The sequence below is a fragment of the Electrophorus electricus genome, chromosome 13, assembly GCF_041902795.1.
Source record: "Electrophorus electricus isolate QZ-2024a chromosome 13, ASM4190279v1, whole genome shotgun sequence".
Taxonomy (NCBI): Eukaryota; Metazoa; Chordata; class Actinopteri; order Gymnotiformes; family Gymnotidae; genus Electrophorus; species Electrophorus electricus.
Genome location: NC_137509.1, coordinates 18,812,161 through 18,825,517, shown reverse-complemented (window position 1 = coordinate 18,825,517; position 13,357 = coordinate 18,812,161). Strand labels below are relative to the sequence as shown.

General features: G+C 36.9%; 14 pseudogenes; all 14 read right to left on the bottom strand.

Moving 5' to 3' along the window:
* Window positions 1-693: 693 nt before the first annotated feature.
* Window positions 694-812, bottom strand: LOC145646939 (5S ribosomal RNA; annotated as a pseudogene).
* A 790-nt stretch (window positions 813-1,602) lies between these two features.
* On the bottom strand, window positions 1,603-1,721 carry LOC145648167 (5S ribosomal RNA; annotated as a pseudogene).
* A 1,228-nt stretch (window positions 1,722-2,949) lies between these two features.
* LOC145648165 (5S ribosomal RNA) lies at window positions 2,950-3,068 on the bottom strand (annotated as a pseudogene).
* Window positions 3,069-3,858: 790 nt separating this feature from the next.
* On the bottom strand, window positions 3,859-3,977 carry LOC145649200 (5S ribosomal RNA; annotated as a pseudogene).
* Window positions 3,978-4,767: 790 nt separating this feature from the next.
* On the bottom strand, window positions 4,768-4,886 carry LOC145649638 (5S ribosomal RNA; annotated as a pseudogene).
* Window positions 4,887-5,676: 790 nt separating this feature from the next.
* Window positions 5,677-5,795, bottom strand: LOC145648164 (5S ribosomal RNA; annotated as a pseudogene).
* A 790-nt stretch (window positions 5,796-6,585) lies between these two features.
* On the bottom strand, window positions 6,586-6,704 carry LOC145649557 (5S ribosomal RNA; annotated as a pseudogene).
* Window positions 6,705-7,494: 790 nt separating this feature from the next.
* LOC145649049 (5S ribosomal RNA) lies at window positions 7,495-7,613 on the bottom strand (annotated as a pseudogene).
* A 791-nt stretch (window positions 7,614-8,404) lies between these two features.
* Window positions 8,405-8,523, bottom strand: LOC145649556 (5S ribosomal RNA; annotated as a pseudogene).
* A 790-nt stretch (window positions 8,524-9,313) lies between these two features.
* Window positions 9,314-9,432, bottom strand: LOC145648163 (5S ribosomal RNA; annotated as a pseudogene).
* A 790-nt stretch (window positions 9,433-10,222) lies between these two features.
* On the bottom strand, window positions 10,223-10,341 carry LOC145650093 (5S ribosomal RNA; annotated as a pseudogene).
* Window positions 10,342-11,132: 791 nt separating this feature from the next.
* Window positions 11,133-11,251, bottom strand: LOC145649555 (5S ribosomal RNA; annotated as a pseudogene).
* A 790-nt stretch (window positions 11,252-12,041) lies between these two features.
* Window positions 12,042-12,160, bottom strand: LOC145648120 (5S ribosomal RNA; annotated as a pseudogene).
* Window positions 12,161-12,950: 790 nt separating this feature from the next.
* Window positions 12,951-13,069, bottom strand: LOC145650040 (5S ribosomal RNA; annotated as a pseudogene).
* Between the last annotated feature and the right edge of the window lie 288 nt (window positions 13,070-13,357).

The following is a 13,357-nucleotide window of genomic DNA, read 5'->3' as shown; positions in this document are numbered from 1 at the left end:
GATAGCTTGAACATAAATTAAAGGGATGCAATACAATCTTACAGCACCTGCTATTCCCTGGTACTAAAATATTTCTATTTAATCTGTACACTTCACATACAAGCTTGTCAGTTGCAGATTAAAGTAAAGTGATGCAACAAAAACTTACAGCATCTGCTATTCCCAGGTGCTAACAGATAGTTTTTTTAATTAATCACTTCATTTCACATCCTAGCATGTCATCTTGACAGTAAATTAAAGTGATTCAAGAGAAGCTTACAGCATCTCGTAGTCCAAGGTGCTAACAGATAGTTTTTGATGAATCACTGCACTTCACATTCAGGCATGTGAGTTGGAGAGTAAATGAAAGTGATGCAAAAAAAACTTACAGCATCTGCTATTCCCAGGTGCTAACAGATAGTTTTTTTAATTAATCACTTCATTTCACATCCTAGCATGTCATCTTGACAGTAAATTAAAGTGATTCAAGAGAAGCTTACAGCATCTCGTAGTCCAAGGTGCTAACAGATAGTTTTTGATGAATCACTGCACTTCACATTCAGGCATGTGAGTTGGAGAGTAAATGAAAGTGATGCAAAAAAAACTTACAGCATCGGCTATTCCCAGGTGCTAACAGATAGTTTTTTTTTATTAATCACTGCACTTCACATTTGAGCATGTCAGCTTGAAAGTAAATTAAAGTGATGCAAGAAAAGCTTACAGCACCCGGTATTCCTAGGTAGGGTCCCACCTCAGTACTATCCAGGCCCAAACTTGCTTAGCTTCCAAGGTCAGATGAGATTGGGCGTTCTCAAGCTGGTGTGGCCGTAAGCCTTAAACACTTACTCAAATTTCCTAATCATAGCAAATATGATCAAAGACCAATCTGACAATTTTTTTTATTAATCCCTGCACTTGACATTCTAGAATGTTATCTTGAATGTAAATTAAATGATGCAATAAAAGCTTACAACATCTGGTATACGGAGGCACTAGTAGACAGTTTTTTGATGAATCACTGCACTTCACATTCAGGCATGTGAGTTGGAGAGTAAATGAAAGTGATGCAAAAAAAACGTACAGCATCTGCTATTCCCAGGTGCTAACAGATAGTTTGAGTTAATTATTCACTGCACTTCAAATTTGAACATGATAGCTTGAACATAAATTAAAGGGATGCAATACAATCTTACAGCACCTGCTATTCCCTGGTACTAAAATATTTCTATTTAATCTGTACACTTCACATACAAGCTTGTCAGTTGCAGATTAAAGTAAAGTGATGCAACAAAAACTTACAGCATCTGCTATTCCCAGGTGCTAACAGATAGTTTTTTTAATTAATCACTTCATTTCACATCCTAGCATGTCATCTTGACAGTAAATTAAAGTGATTCAAGAGAAGCTTACAGCATCTCGTAGTCCAAGGTGCTAACAGATAGTTTTTGATGAATCACTGCACTTCACATTCAGGCATGTGAGTTGGAGAGTAAATGAAAGTGATGCAAAAAAAACTTACAGCATCGGCTATTCCCAGGTGCTAACAGATAGTTTTTTTTATTAATCACTGCACTTCACATTTGAGCATGTCAGCTTGAAAGTAAATTAAAGTGATGCAAGAAAAGCTTACAGCACCTGGTATTCCTAGGTAGGGTCCCACCTCAGTACTATCCAGGCCCAAACTTGCTTAGCTTCCAAGGTCAGAGGAGATTGGGCGTTCTCAAGCTGGTGTGGCCGTAAGCCTTAAACACTTACTCAAATTTCCTAATCATAGCAAATATGATCAAAGACCAATCTGACAATTTTTTTTATTAATCCCTGCACTTGACATTCTAGAATGTTATCTTGAATGTAAATTAAATGATGCAATAAAAGCTTACAACATCTGGTATACGGAGGCACTAGCAGACAGTTTTTTGATGAATCACTGCACTTCACATTCAGGCATGTGAGTTGGAGAGTAAATGAAAGTGATGCAAAAAAAACGTACAGCATCGGCTATTCCCAGGTGCTAACAGATAGTTTGAGTTAATTATTCACTGCACTTCAAATTTGAACATGATAGCTTGAACATAAATTAAAGGGATGCAATACAATCTTACAGCACCTGCTATTCCCTGGTACTAAAATATTTCTATTTAATCTGTACACTTCACATACAAGCTTGTCAGTTGCAGATTAAAGTAAAGTGATGCAACAAAAACTTACAGCATCTGCTATTCCCAGGTGCTAACAGATAGTTTTTTTAATTAATCACTTCATTTCACATCCTAGCATGTCATCTTGACAGTAAATTAAAGTTATTCAAGAGAAGCTTACAGCATCTCGTAGTCCAAGGTGCTAACAGATAGTTTTTGATGAATCACTGCACTTCACATTCAGGCATGTGAGTTGGAGAGTAAATGAAAGTGATGCAAAAAAAACGTACAGCATCTGCTATTCCCAGGTGCTAACAGATAGTTTGAGTTAATTATTCACTGCACTTCAAATTTGAACATGATAGCTTGAACATAAATTAAAGGGATGCAATACAATCTTACAGCACCTGCTATTCCCTGGTACTAAAATATTTCTATTTAATCTGTACACTTCACATACAAGCTTGTCAGTTGCAGATTAAAGTAAAGTGATGCAACAAAAACTTACAGCATCTGCTATTCCCAGGTGCTAACAGATAGTTTTTTTAATTAATCACTGCATTTCACATCCTAGCATGTCATCTTGACAGTAAATTAAAGTGATTCAAGAGAAGCTTACAGCATCTCGTAGTCTAAGGTGCTAACAGATAGTTTTTGATGAATCACTGCACTTCACATTCAGGCATGTGAGTTGGAGAGTAAATGAAAGTGATGCAAAAAAAACTTACAGCATCGGCTATTCCCAGGTGCTAACAGATAGTTTTTTTTATTAATCACTGCACTTCACATTTGAGCATGTCAGCTTGAAAGTAAATTAAAGTGATGCAAGAAAAGCTTACAGCACCTGGTATTCCTAGGTAGGGTCCCACCTCAGTACTATCCAGGCCCAAACTTGCTTAGCTTCCAAGGTCAGAGGAGATTGGGCGTTCTCAAGCTGGTGTGGCCGTAAGCCTTAAACACTTACTCAAATTTCCTAATCATAGCAAATATGATCAAAGACCAATCTGACAATTTTTTTTATTAATCCCTGCACTTGACATTCTAGAATGTTATCTTGAATGTAAATTAAATGATGCAATAAAAGCTTACAACATCTGGTATACGGAGGCACTAGCAGACAGTTTTTTGATGAATCACTGCACTTCACATTCAGGCATGTGAGTTGGAGAGTAAATGAAAGTGATGCAAAAAAAACGTACAGCATCGGCTATTCCCAGGTGCTAACAGATAGTTTGAGTTAATTATTCACTGCACTTCAAATTTGAACATGATAGCTTGAACATAAATTAAAGGGATGCAATACAATCTTACAGCACCTGCTATTCCCTGGTACTAAAATATTTCTATTTAATCTGTACACTTCACATACAAGCTTGTCAGTTGCAGATTAAAGTAAAGTGATGCAACAAAAACTTACAGCATCTGCTATTCCCAGGTGCTAACAGATAGTTTTTTTAATTAATCACTGCATTTCACATCCTAGCATGTCATCTTGACAGTAAATTAAAGTGATTCAAGAGAAGCTTACAGCATCTCGTAGTCCAAGGTGCTAACAGATAGTTTTTGATGAATCACTGCACTTCACATTCAGGCATGTGAGTTGGAGAGTAAATGAAAGTGATGCAAAAAAAACTTACAGCATCGGCTATTCCCAGGTGCTAACAGATAGTTTTTTTTATTAATCACTGCACTTCACATTTGAGCATGTCAGCTTGAAAGTAAATTAAAGTGATGGAAGAAAAGCTTACAGCACCTGGTATTCGTAGGTAGGGTCCCACCTCAGTACTATCCAGGCCCAAACTTGCTTAGCTTCCAAGGTCAGATGAGATTGGGCGTTCTCAAGATGGTTTGGCCATAAGCTTTAAACACTTACTCAAATTGCCTAATCATAGCAAATATGAACAAAGACCAATCTGACAATTTTTTTTATTAATCCCTGCACTTGACATTCTAGAATGTTATCTTGAATGTAAATTAAATGATGCAATAAAAGCTTACAACATCTGGTATACGGAGGCACTAGCAGACAGTTTTTTGATGAATCACTGCACTTCACATTCAGGCATGTGAGTTGGAGAGTAAATGAAAGTGATGCAAAAAAAACGTACAGCATCTGCTATTCCCAGGTGCTAACAGATAGTTTGAGTTAATTATTCACTGCACTTCAAATTTGAACATGATAGCTTGAACATAAATTAAAGGGATGCAATACAATCTTACAGCACCTGCTATTCCCTGGTACTAAAATATTTCTATTTAATCTGTACACTTCACATACAAGCTTGTCAGTTGCAGATTAAAGTAAAGTGATGCAACAAAATCTTACAGCATCTGCTATTCCCAGGTGCTAACAGATAGTTTTTTTAATTAATCACTGCATTTCACATCCTAGCATGTCATCTTGACAGTAAATTAAAGTGATTCAAGAGAAGCTTACAGCATCTCGTAGTCTAAGGTGCTAACAGATAGTTTTTGATGAATCACTGCACTTCACATTCAGGCATGTGAGTTGGAGAGTAAATGAAAGTGATGCAAAAAAAACTTACAGCATCGGCTATTCCCAGGTGCTAACAGATAGTTTTTTTTATTAATCACTGCACTTCACATTTGAGCATGTCAGCTTGAAAGTAAATTAAAGTGATGCAAGAAAAGCTTACAGCTCCTGGTATTCCTAGGTAGGGTCCCACCTCAGTACTATCCAGGCCCAAACTTGCTTAGCTTCCAAGGTCAGAGGAGATTGGGCGTTCTCAAGCTGGTGTGGCCGTAAGCCTTAAACACTTACTCAAATTTCCTAATCATAGCAAATATGATCAAAGACCAATCTGACAATTTTTTTTATTAATCCCTGCACTTGACATTCTAGAATGTTATCTTGAATGTAAATTAAATGATGCAATAAAAGCTTACAACATCTGGTATACGGAGGCACTAGCAGACAGTTTTTTGATGAATCACTGCACTTCACATTCAGGCATGTGAGTTGGAGAGTAAATGAAAGTGATGCAAAAAAAACGTACAGCATCGGCTATTCCCAGGTGCTAACAGATAGTTTGAGTTAATTATTCACTGCACTTCAAATTTGAACATGATAGCTTGAACATAAATTAAAGGGATGCAATACAATCTTACAGCACCTGCTATTCCCTGGTACTAAAATATTTCTATTTAATCTGTACACTTCACATACAAGCTTGTCAGTTGCAGATTAAAGTAAAGTGATGCAACAAAAACTTACAGCATCTGCTATTCCCAGGTGCTAACAGATAGTTTTTTTAATTAATCACTGCATTTCACATCCTAGCATGTCATCTTGACAGTAAATTAAAGTGATTCAAGAGAAGCTTACAGCATCTCGTAGTCCAAGGTGCTAACAGATAGTTTTTGATGAATCACTGCACTTCACATTCAGGCATGTGAGTTGGAGAGTAAATGAAAGTGATGCAAAAAAAACTTACAGCATCGGCTATTCCCAGGTGCTAACAGATAGTTTTTTTTATTAATCACTGCACTTCACATTTGAGCATGTCAGCTTGAAAGTAAATTAAAGTGATGCAAGAAAAGCTTACAGCACCTGGTATTCCTAGGTAGGGTCCCACCTCAGTACTATCCAGGCCCAAACTTGCTTAGCTTCCAAGGTCAGAGGAGATTGGGCGTTCTCAAGCTGGTGTGGCCGTAAGCCTTAAACACTTACTCAAATTTCCTAATCATAGCAAATATGATCAAAGACCAATCTGACAATTTTTTTTATTAATCCCTGCACTTGACATTCTAGAATGTTATCTTGAATGTAAATTAAATGATGCAATAAAAGCTTACAACATCTGGTATACGGAGGCACTAGCAGACAGTTTTTTGATGAATCACTGCACTTCACATTCAGGCATGTGAGTTGGAGAGTAAATGAAAGTGATGCAAAAAAAACGTACAGCATCGGCTATTCCCAGGTGCTAACAGATAGTTTGAGTTAATTATTCACTGCACTTCAAATTTGAACATGATAGCTTGAACATAAATTAAAGGGATGCAATACAATCTTACAGCACCTGCTATTCCCTGGTACTAAAATATTTCTATTTAATCTGTACACTTCACATACAAGCTTGTCAGTTGCAGATTAAAGTAAAGTGATGCAACAAAAACTTACAGCATCTGCTATTCCCAGGTGCTAACAGATAGTTTTTTTAATTAATCACTGCATTTCACATCCTAGCATGTCATCTTGACAGTAAATTAAAGTGATTCAAGAGAAGCTTACAGCATCTCGTAGTCCAAGGTGCTAACAGATAGTTTTTGATGAATCACTGCACTTCACATTCAGGCATGTGAGTTGGAGAGTAAATGAAAGTGATGCAAAAAAAACTTACAGCATCGGCTATTCCCAGGTGCTAACAGATAGTTTTTTTTATTAATCACTGCACTTCACATTTGAGCATGTCAGCTTGAAAGTAAATTAAAGTGATGCAAGAAAAGCTTACAGCACCCGGTATTCCTAGGTAGGGTCCCACCTCAGTACTATCCAGGCCCAAACTTGCTTAGCTTCCAAGGTCAGATGAGATTGGGCGTTCTCAAGCTGGTGTGGCCGGAAGCCTTAAACACTTACTCAAATTTCCTAATCATAGCAAATATGATCAAAGACCAATCTGACAATTTTTTTATTAATCCCTGCACTTGACATTCTAGAATGTTATCTTGAATGTAAATTAAATGATGCAATAAAAGCTTACAACATCTGGTATACGGAGGCACTAACAGACAGTTTTTTGATGAATCACTGCACTTCACATTCAGGCATGTGAGTTGGAGAGTAAATGAAAGTGATGCAAAAAAAACTTACAGCATCTGCTATTCCCAGGTGCTAACAGATAGTTTGAGTTAATTATTCACTGCACTTCAAATTTGAACATGATAGCTTGAACATAAATTAAAGGGATGCAATACAATCTTACAGCACCTGCTATTCCCTGGTACTAAAATATTTCTATTTAATCTGTACACTTCACATACAAGCTTGTCAGTTGCAGATTAAAGTAAAGTGATGCAACAAAAACTTACAGCATCTGCTATTCCCAGGTGCTAACAGATAGTTTTTTTAATTAATCACTGCATTTCACATCCTAGCATGTCATCTTGACAGTAAATTAAAGTGATTCAAGAGAAGCTTACAGCATATCGTAGTCCAAGGTGCTAACAGATAGTTTTTGATGAATCACTGCACTTCACATTCAGGCATGTGAGTTGGAGAGTAAATGAAAGTGATGCAAAAAAAACTTACAGCATCGGCTATTCCCAGGTGCTAACAGATAGTTTTTTTTTATTAATCACTGCACTTCACATTTGAGCATGTCAGCTTGAAAGTAAATTAAAGTGATGCAAGAAAAGCTTACAGCACCTGGTATTCCTAGGTAGGGTCCCACCTCAGTACTATCCAGGCCCAAACTTGCTTAGCTTCCAAGGTCAGATGAGATTGGGCATTCTCAAGATGGTTTGGCCATAAGCCTCAAACACTTACTCAAATTGCCTAATCATAGCAAATATGAACAAAGACCAATCTGACAATTTTTTTTATTAATCCCTGCACTTGACATTCTAGAATGTTATCTTGAATGTAAATTAAATGATGCAATAAAAGCTTACAACATCTGGTATACGGAGGCACTAACAGACAGTTTTTTGATGAATCACTGCACTTCACATTCAGGCATGTGAGTTGGAGAGTAAATGAAAGTGATGCAAAAAAAACGTACAGCATCTGCTATTCCCAGGTGCTAACAGATAGTTTGAGTTAATTATTCACTGCACTTCAAATTTGAACATGATAGCTTGAACATAAATTAAAGGGATGCAATACAATCTTACAGCACCTGCTATTCCCTGGTACTAAAATATTTCTATTTAATCTGTACACTTCACATACAAGCTTGTCAGTTGCAGATTAAAGTAAAGTGATGCAACAAAAACTTACAGCATCTGCTATTCCCAGGTGCTAACAGATAGTTTTTTTAATTAATCACTGCATTTCACATCCTAGCATGTCATCTTGACAGTAAATTAAAGTGATTCAAGAGAAGCTTACAGCATCTCGTAGTCCAAGGTGCTAACAGATAGTTTTTGATGAATCACTGCACTTCACATTCAGGCATGTGAGTTGGAGAGTAAATGAAAGTGATGCAAAAAAAACTTACAGCATCGGCTATTCCCAGGTGCTAACAGATAGTTTTTTTTTATTAATCACTGCACTTCACATTTGAGCATGTCAGCTTGAAAGTAAATTAAAGTGATGCAAGAAAAGCTTACAGCACCCGGTATTCCTAGGTAGGGTCCCACCTCAGTACTATCCAGGCCCAAACTTGCTTAGCTTCCAAGGTCAGATGAGATTGGGCGTTCTCAAGCTGGTGTGGCCGGAAGCCTTAAACACTTACTCAAATTTCCTAATCATAGCAAATATGATCAAAGACCAATCTGACAATTTTTTTTATTAATCCCTGCACTTGACATTCTAGAATGTTATCTTGAATGTAAATTAAATGATGCAATAAAAGCTTACAACATCTGGTATACGGAGGCACTAACAGACAGTTTTTTGATGAATCACTGCACTTCACATTCAGGCATGTGAGTTGGAGAGTAAATGAAAGTGATGCAAAAAAAACGTACAGCATCTGCTATTCCCAGGTGCTAACAGATAGTTTGAGTTAATTATTCACTGCACTTCAAATTTGAACATGATAGCTTGAACATAAATTAAAGGGATGCAATACAATCTTACAGCACCTGCTATTCCCTGGTACTAAAATATTTCTATTTAATCTGTACACTTCACATACAAGCTTGTCAGTTGCAGATTAAAGTAAAGTGATGCAACAAAAACTTACAGCATCTGCTATTCCCAGGTGCTAACAGATAGTTTTTTTAATTAATCACTGCATTTCACATCCTAGCATGTCATCTTGACAGTAAATTAAAGTGATTCAAGAGAAGCTTACAGCATCTCGTAGTCTAAGGTGCTAACAGATAGTTTTTGATGAATCACTGCACTTCACATTCAGGCATGTGAGTTGGAGAGTAAATGAAAGTGATGCAAAAAAAACTTACAGCATCGGCTATTCCCAGGTGCTAACAGATAGTTTTTTTTATTAATCACTGCACTTCACATTTGAGCATGTCAGCTTGAAAGTAAATTAAAGTGATGCAAGAAAAGCTTACAGCACCTGGTATTCCTAGGTAGGGTCCCACCTCAGTACTATCCAGGCCCAAACTTGCTTAGCTTCCAAGGTCAGAGGAGATTGGGCGTTCTCAAGCTGGTGTGGCCGTAAGCCTTAAACACTTACTCAAATTTCCTAATCATAGCAAATATGATCAAAGACCAATCTGACAATTTTTTTTATTAATCCCTGCACTTGACATTCTAGAATGTTATCTTGAATGTAAATTAAATGATGCAATAAAAGCTTACAACATCTGGTATACGGAGGCACTAGCAGACAGTTTTTTGATGAATCACTGCACTTCACATTCAGGCATGTGAGTTGGAGAGTAAATGAAAGTGATGCAAAAAAAACGTACAGCATCGGCTATTCCCAGGTGCTAACAGATAGTTTGAGTTAATTATTCACTGCACTTCAAATTTGAACATGATAGCTTGAACATAAATTAAAGGGATGCAATACAATCTTACAGCACCTGCTATTCCCTGGTACTAAAATATTTCTATTTAATCTGTACACTTCACATACAAGCTTGTCAGTTGCAGATTAAAGTAAAGTGATGCAACAAAAACTTACAGCATCTGCTATTCCCAGGTGCTAACAGATAGTTTTTTTAATTAATCACTGCATTTCACATCCTAGCATGTCATCTTGACAGTAAATTAAAGTGATTCAAGAGAAGCTTACAGCATCTCGTAGTCCAAGGTGCTAACAGATAGTTTTTGATGAATCACTGCACTTCACATTCAGGCATGTGAGTTGGAGAGTAAATGAAAGTGATGCAAAAAAAACTTACAGCATCGGCTATTCCCAGGTGCTAACAGATAGTTTTTTTTATTAATCACTGCACTTCACATTTGAGCATGTCAGCTTGAAAGTAAATTAAAGTGATGGAAGAAAAGCTTACAGCACCTGGTATTCGTAGGTAGGGTCCCACCTCAGTACTATCCAGGCCCAAACTTGCTTAGCTTCCAAGGTCAGATGAGATTGGGCGTTCTCAAGATGGCTTGGCCATAAGCTTTAAACACTTACTCAAATTGCCTAATCATAGCAAATATGAACAAAGACCAATCTGACAATTTTTTTTATTAATCCCTGCACTTGACATTCTAGAATGTTATCTTGAATGTAAATTAAATGATGCAATAAAAGCTTACAACATCTGGTATACGGAGGCACTAACAGACAGTTTTTTGATGAATCACTGCACTTCACATTCAGGCATGTGAGTTGGAGAGTAAATGAAAGTGATGCAAAAAAAACGTACAGCATCTGCTATTCCCAGGTGCTAACAGATAGTTTGAGTTAATTATTCACTGCACTTCAAATTTGAACATGATAGCTTGAACATAAATTAAAGGGATGCAATACAATCTTACAGCACCTGCTATTCCCTGGTACTAAAATATTTCTATTTAATCTGTACACTTCACATACAAGCTTGTCAGTTGCAGATTAAAGTAAAGTGATGCAACAAAATCTTACAGCATCTGCTATTCCCAGGTGCTAACAGATAGTTTTTTTAATTAATCACTGCATTTCACATCCTAGCATGTCATCTTGACAGTAAATTAAAGTTATTCAAGAGAAGCTTACAGCATCTCGTAGTCCAAGGTGCTAACAGATAGTTTTTGATGAATCACTGCACTTCACATTCAGGCATGTGAGTTGGAGAGTAAATGAAAGTGATGCAAAAAAAACTTACAGCATCGGCTATTCCCAGGTGCTAACAGATAGTTTTTTTTTATTAATCACTGCACTTCACATTTGAGCATGTCAGCTTGAAAGTAAATTAAAGTGATGCAAGAAAAGCTTACAGCACCCGGTATTCCTAGGTAGGGTCCCACCTCAGTACTATCCAGGCCCAAACTTGCTTAGCTTCCAAGGTCAGATGAGATTGGGCGTTCTCAAGCTGGTGTGGCCGGAAGCCTTAAACACTTACTCAAATTTCCTAATCATAGCAAATATGATCAAAGACCAATCTGACAATTTTTTTTATTAATCCCTGCACTTGACATTCTAGAATGTTATCTTGAATGTAAATTAAATGATGCAATAAAAGCTTACAACATCTGGTATACGGAGGCACTAACAGACAGTTTTTTGATGAATCACTGCACTTCACATTCAGGCATGTGAGTTGGAGAGTAAATGAAAGTGATGCAAAAAAAACTTACAGCATCTGCTATTCCCAGGTGCTAACAGATAGTTTGAGTTAATTATTCACTGCACTTCAAATTTGAACATGATAGCTTGAACATAAATTAAAGGGATGCAATACAATCTTACAGCACCTGCTATTCCCTGGTACTAAAATATTTCTATTTAATCTGTACACTTCACATACAAGCTTGTCAGTTGCAGATTAAAGTAAAGTGATGCAACAAAATCTTACAGCATCTGCTATTCCCAGGTGCTAACAGATAGTTTTTTTAATTAATCACTGCATTTCACATCCTAGCATGTCATCTTGACAGTAAATTAAAGTGATTCAAGAGAAGCTTACAGCATCTCGTAGTCTAAGGTGCTAACAGATAGTTTTTGATGAATCACTGCACTTCACATTCAGGCATGTGAGTTGGAGAGTAAATGAAAGTGATGCAAAAAAAACTTACAGCATCGGCTATTCCCAGGTGCTAACAGATAGTTTTTTTTATTAATCACTGCACTTCACATTTGAGCATGTCAGCTTGAAAGTAAATTAAAGTGATGCAAGAAAAGCTTACAGCACCTGGTATTCCTAGGTAGGGTCCCACCTCAGTACTATCCAGGCCCAAACTTGCTTAGCTTCCAAGGTCAGATGAGATTGGACGTTCTCAAGCTGGTGTGGCCGTAAGCCTTAAACACTTACTCAAATTTCCTAATCATAGCAAATATGATCAAAGACCAATCTGACAATTTTTTTTATTAATCCCTGCACTTGACATTCTAGAATGTTATCTTGAATGTAAATTAAATGATGCAATAAAAGCTTACAACATCTGGTATACGGAGGCACTAACAGACAGTTTTTTGATGAATCACTGCACTTCACATTCAGGCATGTGAGTTGGAGAGTAAATGAAAGTGATGCAAAAAAAACGTACAGCATCGGCTATTCCCAGGTGCTAACAGATAGTTTGAGTTAATTATTCACTGCACTTCAAATTTGAACATGATAGCTTGAACATAAATTAAAGGGATGCAATACAATCTTACAGCACCTGCTATTCCCTGGTACTAAAATATTTCTATTTAATCTGTACACTTCACATACAAGCTTGTCAGTTGCAGATTAAAGTAAAGTGATGCAACAAAAACTTACAGCATCTGCTATTCCCAGGTGCTAACAGATAGTTTTTTTAATTAATCACTGCATTTCACATCCTAGCATGTCATCTTGACAGTAAATTAAAGTGATTCAAGAGAAGCTTACAGCATCTCGTAGTCTAAGGTGCTAACAGATAGTTTTTGATGAATCACTGCACTTCACATTCAGGCATGTGAGTTGGAGAGTAAATGAAAGTGATGCAAAAAAAACTTACAGCATCGGCTATTCCCAGGTGCTAACAGATAGTTTTTTTTATTAATCACTGCACTTCACATTTGAGCATGTCAGCTTGAAAGTAAATTAAAGTGATGCAAGAAAATCTTACAGCACCTGGTATTCCTAGGTAGGGTCCCACCTCAGTACTATCCAGGCCCAAACTTGCTTAGCTTCCAAGGTCAGATGAAATTGGGCGTTCTCAAGCTGGTGTGGCCATAAGCCTTAAACACTTACTCAAATTTCCTAATCATAGCAAATATGATCAAAGACCAATCTGACAATTTTTTTTATTAATCCCTGCACTTGACATTCTAGAATGTTATCTTGAATGTAAATTAAATGATGCAATAAAAGCTTACAACATCTGGTATACGGAGGCACTAACAGACAGTTTTTTGATGAATCACTGCACTTCACATTCAGGCATGTGAGTTGGAGAGTAAATGAAAGTGATGCAAAAAAAACTTACAGCATCTGCTATTCCCAGGTGCTAACAGATAGTTTGAGTT